Below are 8,596 nucleotides of genomic sequence, written 5' to 3'. Positions count from 1 at the left end.
CCAGGGCCTAGGGTTATTATTTGTGGGAGGGTGCACATGGCCCTCCTCACCTGGCCATTTTCGACCCCAGGGACCGCATCCACTGGGGGCCAAGCATTATCTTTAGGAGGTTGGTGTCATGCAGCCCCTCTCCCTGGGCGGATTTTTGGCCCTGGGGACCCCATTCCCTAGGGCCCAGCATTATTGTTATAGGGGGGGCACATGGATCAACTCCCTGGGCCTGTTGCAGCCCTCGGGATCCCATTCCCCTGGACAGAGCATTATTGTTAGAGAAAGGGGGCACATGCCCCCCTTCTCGGGCTGATTTTGACCCTAGGGATCCTATCCCTGGGTCTTGGTGACATTTTCAAGGGAAGAGGAGCCTGTGGCTGCCCTTCCTGGGCCAATTTTGGTACCAGGGACCCCATCCCCTAGGGCCCTGCACTGTAAAAGGTGGGTGCCCTGGTGCCCACCCAGTCTCTTTGGGGCCACAGGGGGAGCCCCAAGGCTCCCGCAGCCCCAGTCAGCTACATGCATACAGCAGGAGCCGGCATTGCTACCACCCATAGGGAGCAGATCCTAATGCTGCTCCCTGCAGGCGGGAGCGATATTTTAATCTCTTTCCCTGCCTGCATCATTATAAGCAGGGAAATAGATAAAAAGTCTACTCCCAGGAGGCGGGAGCATTTTTGAAGCTCCCACCTGTTGGGAGCAGATGTGGTGTTTGCTCCTGCTTGGCAGCAGTTTTGAAAATGCCCCCACCAAGCGAGAGCAAACACAGATTTTCCTGCCTGAACCAGTGCAGGCAGAAAGGAAACTGCTGTGTCCCGGGGTGGGCACCCCAGGACACACTACTGAGCCGACCCTAGGGGATGGGGTCCCCCGGAACATTAATGGCTCAGTGAGAGAGTTGCATTGTCCTCTCCCTTCAAGTAATTGGCCCAGGGGTATTTCCTCGGCCTTTTGAGGCCTATTGAGAGGGGGCTGTGTTGCCCCTGTTCCATTTTCTCAAATTTCAGCTCAAGGGTGGGATCCTCGGGGCCTTTCGCGGAATGTGGAGGCCACACAGCCACCTCCTTATGAAAAGTAAGGTCAGCCCAGAGGGTGGACTCCCTGAGGCCTCTGGAGGTAAAGGGAGGGGGGGGGGGGGCTGTGAAGCCCCCATCCATACAAGCTAATGTTGGCTCTAGGACAGGGCTCCCGGGGCCTCTGGCAGTTTGGAATTGGGAGCCACACTTACCCACTCCCCATATAAACTATTTTTGGCCCAAGGCTTGGGCTACCCAGGGCTTTTGGAGGCTGATGGAGGGGGGCCATGCAGCCACTCCCCTTTATGAAATCTGCCCTGGAGATAGGATCCCAAGTGCATAAATATAGTAAATACGGTCTAGCTGGCTGTTTTTTCCAATCACATGAGTCTTGTAGGATCATAGCAATTGTTGTCATTCTTTTTCCTTTCTGGCCAAAGAGGGGTCCCTCTGGTCCCCCGCCCACACCATGGGGCCTAAGGGGTCAGTGTATCCCTGCCCTGCCCCTTATATGTTTATTTTTTTCTATCTTCAGGACAGAAAACGAAGTTCCTGAGTCCTATAAAGGCTGCCAGCAACATTTTTCTCATGTTGTTGGCAGCCAATCAGAGTCCTTACTCTCGTGGGTGTATGACTCCAGCTGAAGAGGGATGGCCCAAGCAAAATAATGCTCACTGGCCCAATTAGAATGCTCTATTTTTGACGTGACATGACATTCCAGTATGAGTCTTTTTAGACTCTTGCGAGCCCATCCGTCCGAACATACAATTATCTTTTACACTAAATTTCTCAAAAGCTATTGAAGGGATTTACACCAAATCACAAAATACATGAATTGTGCACCAAACTCTAGCATCCTGCTGAATTTGGTGTATTTAAGTTCGGCAATGTTTTCTGTAATCTTGTCTAAAGATGTCTCTGGAAAATGCATGGGTATTTTGTTTTTGGGCCCCCCCTTTTTAGTTGGCTCCCACTTGACGGATCATCCCTGAGGTGGATGAAGTTTGCTTTTGGAAAATGTGGAGAAGATTCAAACTGGTCTAAAGTTATTCACAAACCAAAAGACACTCTTTCTATGGAAAAGAAAAACCTAACTATACTACCACTGGACTACATATTGGGTAGAAGGCATCATGCCAAAAATGTGTCAGTCAAGGACTTTTGAAATTTGCACCTGTTTTTTCAATGTGATACTTATCTGCAGGAATAAAGGACTGAAAAGCATCCTGGATCTTGCCTTGAGTGATTTTTGTTTCCCCCTTGGTGCCCTCAAACGACTGCCTGTACATGTGTACAGAGAACAACAGTATGCGCAGTGACCAAATAGAGGTCTTGATCACATGACCTCGGGTGCACCTCGAAGCTCTTTAAACCATGTTGTATCCCATATCATGCATGACGTTGTTCAAAACACTGTAGTGTTGTTCCTATATCTATATTTATAAAAACGAATGTCTGTCTGTCTGTCTGTTTGTCCTTTATGCATTACTACACCATTCATCCGATCGCCATGAAACTTTGGGAAGTTGTTGAGTACACTCACGCGAAGGTTTCGGGAATCAATTTGTTTAAAATATCGGCCCCCCAGGGCCCTCATAATCTTTCGATTACTGATGTATGCAGCAGACGGAAAAACAACAAATCGTGTATCCACAAGCACTCGAATAAATAAATAGAATTAAAACACCATTCATCCGATCGGCAGGAAACTTTAGGAAGTTGTTGAGGACACTCCCGCAAAGGTTTCTGGCATAATTTTTTTTAAATATCGGCCCCCAGGGCCCTCATAATCTTTTGAATACTGATGTACACACCACACGGAAAAACTAAAAATCGTGTATCCACAAGCACTCGAATAAATAAAAAGAATTAAACCGACACTTTGAAATGTTTTCCATATAAAAATGAATACGTTTCAATAAAAATGACACAATGTAAATTGAATGTTATCATAACGAGTTTCCTTGAATTTCCTTTCTTCAGAGATCGCAGCAACGTGCGACGGGTAAGCTAGTCCCTGATAAGCTCTGCGCATTGGAATAATATACAATATAGTTGTGGCATAGGATTGAGGTCAGTATGCCTCGATCGAGTACATTAAACTTAATTACTTGTGTGTGCCAGCTAACTCAGAGGTCACTAGAAACTTCTCGAATAAACAAGAAGGGATTAGTTTCTGACAACTGCATAAACATGACAACTTTGTTTCCCTTAGAATCGGAACAGTCTCAGAATTGTGGAAACAATAGAAAACAGTTTCACACAGTCATTCGTGCATGCTTCGTTTCTACAGAGTTTACACAGAAATATGTAGACGGGCATTTCAATAAAAAGGGTTTATTAAACAGTCTTATTTCTCGTGCAAGAGATTTGAACTGCTACAATCGTAAGCCAGAATGCGTAGTATAATATATACAGCGTAAGCAGTAAGATAGAATAAAACAGCAAAAGCATGGTTTGTAGCTATGACATATATTCATAAAAATACATACTTAAATAACACAGGCTAAAATGTGAATACTCTTCTGGTGCTTCTAGCTAATTCTTCCCAAGTGTACCTAACCTAAGTGTAGTACGATGTAAGAAGTAGGTGCTGTTTTTCTACAGTCTAGTTTAGCTATAGTTAGGATTGGTGGTGCCACGATTTGCCAAAATTCCCTCTAGGTTCTAGTCTGCTCCATACCTTAGAATGAGAGAGGTTGGAATCTCTTTCCAGGTCTCAATCTCTAACACCCAGCAAGGGGAGTCAGAAACACTGGAGCAGGATTCTCTTCGAGGAGAATGGTAGCATCTGGTCAGTGCATCAGGCGGGGACTCAAATTCCTTCCGAACTATCCGTAGCGAGCCGTGTTGAGCTGTGTAGAAGAGCCGTGCTTTGCCATGGCAAGTGAAGGTATATTTATACCTTAAAGGTGTTTAGGAATGCCGATATTGATGTAAAAGTTGGGCTGAGGAACTTCACAAATGAAGGAATAGATGTTCATGCATAATAAATGAGTTATTGGAGAAATCAATAATCCAAGCAAGGAGAAGTCCTAAAGGCTTAAGAGTCTGGTTTTCCAAGAACTTGTTGTGACGTGGATGGACGGACGTAGGTGGCCATGCCTGTATTTGATTAGCATGGATAATGCCTAAATCAGGGTTGGATTTCTATGCCTATATAAGGGCAATGCGAATTGTGCCTATATGAGGGCGTAAATCGGGAAACCTATATACAGTATCTAAATCGACACACAACACCCACCCCAGTTTCGTATGAACGACAAAAAAAGCATTAAAACTGTTGTTATGCATAAAAAATGCAATGGTGCTGTACAAATTAAAGCAATGTTTCATTCTAAGCATAAGTTGGCATTGAATGCTAAATGAATGAACACACATATATATATATACACATGATGAAATGGCTCGTAAATACAGAAGAAAAAGCTGAAACCATTTCATATCAAGTTACATAAAACAATCGTTATTGACAAGGTGACATATTGTCTCTGAAAAGTGTTTCAAATAATTCTGTTCTCTATGAATAGTTCTACTATAAGCAGATTACTTTGCCAAGAAAAAAAAAACTAATTTGAAAAAGTCTTCCCGGTGCACTGTGTGCTGAATCAAAAGTCAGTGTATGGGGGATGGAGAAAACATGAAATGTTCTAATCCTGTAGACAAAACGTCGTTTACCGTTGCAGGTGAAAGTTGGATTACCTCGTTTAGAAGACTAACTGTACATAGATGAGAAGCATCGCCTTCAGCATTGGTCGCATCAGCAATGTTCGTATCGGATGTTACCTGCGTGCCTGTTGTTTCCTCACGTACCTTAGCAGTAGCAATTTGCGTCTGTGAGATCTCAATGAATGCCGTCATCAGGATTGGTGGCCGCTGGAGACAACACACAACATGGGCCGTTACCGGGTCCAGCAGAGTATCGATATCCATAGGCATGACTGATGGGAGTGTTAGACAGATGTCTAGCACGCATTCTTCACCGCAAAGCCGTCAGCGTAGAACAGGTAAGATGCAATCTTGCCAGATTGGTCTGAATGACAGAAACCATGTGGTATTTAATTCTCGTAGACGAGGTAAGCCTAAAATTTGGACGAATCACTCACCACACTTCATCTCTAATAGAGCTCTCTCTAGGGTGCTTGGAGTGACGCTGGTGATTTGGCTTGCCATATTGTAGCAGTAGGAGAAAAAACAGGATCCCTGCAACAAGTGCTAAAAGTAGTGGCAGTCCGCCAAACACAGAGTGCACGAAGTTGGGAATTATTCCGAGGACTGCTTGAAGAGGTGCTAACAGTCCCAAACACATGTTCATAATTACATGTACAATACCGCTTGTATCAGACATGTTTAGGATACGTTCTCACAAATTTGAGAAATGTATAGGGCAGTTTGTATTCAAAAGGGCTTGTATCTCGGCTGAAGTCCTTGCGACTTGTAGATCATAGGTTTCTTTGGCCGAGGTCAGAGCGACAGTTTGTTGTAAAAGAATGACTTTCATTCTGTTTAGAGTATCAATTCGTATAGAAGAGGTGTTCAGTGAAGGCCATAAAGGTGACTCCCTGACTGTCTTTATTTGGGGGAACAAGACTTGCATCCAGCAAGTGACCTTGGATGTAACCGTTAATAGATATAGAATACCTGGCAACATGCCACAGCAGCTGTAATCATTCAACATAATGTAACTTCCATTCGAAAGTTGGCCAAAAATTGGATTATTCACTGCCGCTGGTGAGCCTTGCAGGTGGCAGGATAAGTTTGTAATGGAACCATCACATGCCTGTGTAAATTAATACCCTGGCATAGGAGAGAACCGCTTAGTGCGTTTTCACAGTTTGTACCACTAAGAAACACTTCACGCCCCCACTCCAACATGTGTGTGTATAAGGTAAATCCCAGGATGTCTTGATGTATTCTTTACCCAACCTTTCATATTTGTTTGCTGGTATATGTTTTAGGCAATACTGAAAATGGAAAGTTGTAACAGGCAGAGCACAGTGGGGACGCTGTTAGCTACGCTGCGCTTATGTAAAGAGTGCTGCTGCAATTTTGGATTAGAATTCTGTTTTAAATTTGTTTTTAAATTACGATACTTACTTACCTGTGCACTCCTTGGCTCTGGTCCAACGCGGCTGGTGCCGATTGTTTGGAGGGCCCCCTGTAGACGAACACAACTTCCGGTTGGGTTAGCGCTCTAGCATACGCGCGCCCACCAGTATTTAGGCATCACCTGATGCGCACGCGCAGCGGACGCGTGAACCGGACGAGCCGGTGGCACGCCTAAGGCAAGCCTGTCTGCACCCGTCCACGCCTGGCCCGGGCCGAAGGCCAGAACCCCAGGCCCTCATAATCAGGCGCGTGTCAGATATTCTAGAGAGGATTTAATTAGCTGGTGCCCCAGGTCAGTGCCCTTCTGTTGTTCTACGTTTGATCCCTCACTGGAACCTAAAGAATGTGAACACTGCAAATTGCAGTTTGACTTTTCGACAATCAAACAAATATTGCCCTCTTCTGTTCCAACATATTCTGATACTCCTAGAGAAATAAAAGCCATGCTATTGAACTCACGTTCACTAATCAAGCATAACATAGAGATGGCCGAAATGATCCAAAGTCACAGCCTTGACTTAGTATTTGTCACTGAAACATGGGCTAAAGACTCATCTGACCCGGACTTGCTACTAGCTTTCCCCTCAGGTTTCCAGATTACTAGGGTAGACAGAATTAATAAAAGAGGTGGTGGGCTGGCCATCATCACTAAAGAGGGAGTACCCATAATAACATCTTCTTTGGGCACCTCACATGACTGTGAACTCCTATCATTTCAGATACAACTCAGTCCTAATGATGCATGGAACGGCTTACTAATATACTGTCCACCTAAAGCACAAGCCTCCTTGGTGTTTAAGCTTACCCCCTTTTCGGAAACCAGCTTTAATTATGAAAACTACACCATCCTAGGTGATTTTAATCACCACCTAGAGAATATTTCGGACCTTAAGAATGCCAAACTTATAGATACCCTGTTTGGCTTAGGGATGGAACAATTGGTCAAAGAAAGTACTCATGTCGCAGGACGTGCTCTCGATGGCCTATTAACCTCCAATCCTATGATTAAAATACAGGAGGTTCTATCAGTGTTATGGTCTGACCATAGGGCCATCATATTTACAATTGGAGTCTCATCTCAAAACATGACAGGGATCAAGTCACCGACAACACCCACATACCGAGATTGGGCAAAAATTGACTCTGACCTCCTTCAAACCTCATTAAGGTTAAATAAGCCTAACTCACAGGTAGAAAAGAATCAGGCAGTGCAGAACATAACTTCTTGGATCACTAAGGTCTCTAATATAGTAGCACCTTTAAAATCTACCACCTTAAGAAGAAATAAACCCTCTGAACCTTGGTTCTCCGATAAACTGAGGAAACAAAAGCAATTATGTAGGAGAACAGAAAAACAATGGAGGCACAACTATAATAAGGACCTGAAAATGAAGTACGCACAGACTTTAGCCACATATAAAAAGTTAATTATGGAAGAAAAAAGCAATTATTTTACCATGAAAATATTGACATCTAAAAACTCTAGTAAAGAGCTTTTTGTCACCATCAAAAAATTAACTAAACGTCCGACAAAAGAGAAATCAGATAATAACCCACAGTTCTGTAACATATTGGGCCAGGCTTTTGCCGACAAGGTGGAATTAGTTTATAAAACATTCTCTAAGCTCCCTGATGAATCTACATCCCAAAGGAGTGTCCTTACTCCGAGCTCTCCTGGTTTCTCCTTTTCTCTTCCCACTATGGATCAAATCACTAAAACCATAGAGGTACAAAATGTGGGGTCCCGTCTGATCCTTGCCCCCCAAAAGTATTTAATCTCTTCCCAGAGACTTGGTGAACAACTGAGTAATCTATTCTCGAAAATAATACTCCATAGAAAATTCCCTGAAGCATGGAAGGTAGCATCTGTGCTACCGCTGCTAAAAAACCTCATCTAGATCCAGCCGAGCCTAACAACTATCGGCCAATCTCCAGAATTCCTTTTTGTTTAAAGGTTCTGGATAAACTGCTTAATATCCAGCTTACTGCCTTTGTTTCCTCCTTCAATCTGCTCTACCATTCACAATTTGGGTGTAGAGAGGGTCAGGGAACTGAAACTGCTCTAATCGCTGCTAGTGAGGAGCTAAGGAAATCATTGGACGAGGGCGGGAAGGCCGCCTTGATATTATTAGATCTGTCGGCGGCCTTCAACACCGTCAACCATAAAATCCTTATTACCAGATTGTCTGACCTGGGCGTCCAAGAATCCGCTACGCCTCTATTAACGTCATACCTCATGGAAAGATCTTTTCGAGTCGATGCCAGTTCCCAAACCTTCAATCTTCAGTTTGGAGTACCGCAGGGCTCATCTTTGAGCCCTACACTGTTTAATATTTACGTGACCCCCGTGGCCGCTTTGATTAGACAGTTTGGTTTCTCTGTAATATCCTATGCAGATGACACTCAGGTAGTTGTGTCTATAATCAATAATGAAGAGGAGGTGGCCGATTGCTTTAACAACTGCATGACCCATGTCAACT

This window comes from Lissotriton helveticus, chromosome 4_1, assembly GCF_964261635.1.
Source record: "Lissotriton helveticus chromosome 4_1, aLisHel1.1, whole genome shotgun sequence".
Taxonomy (NCBI): Eukaryota; Metazoa; Chordata; class Amphibia; order Caudata; family Salamandridae; genus Lissotriton; species Lissotriton helveticus.
Note: the sequence above shows the minus strand (reverse complement) of the source record.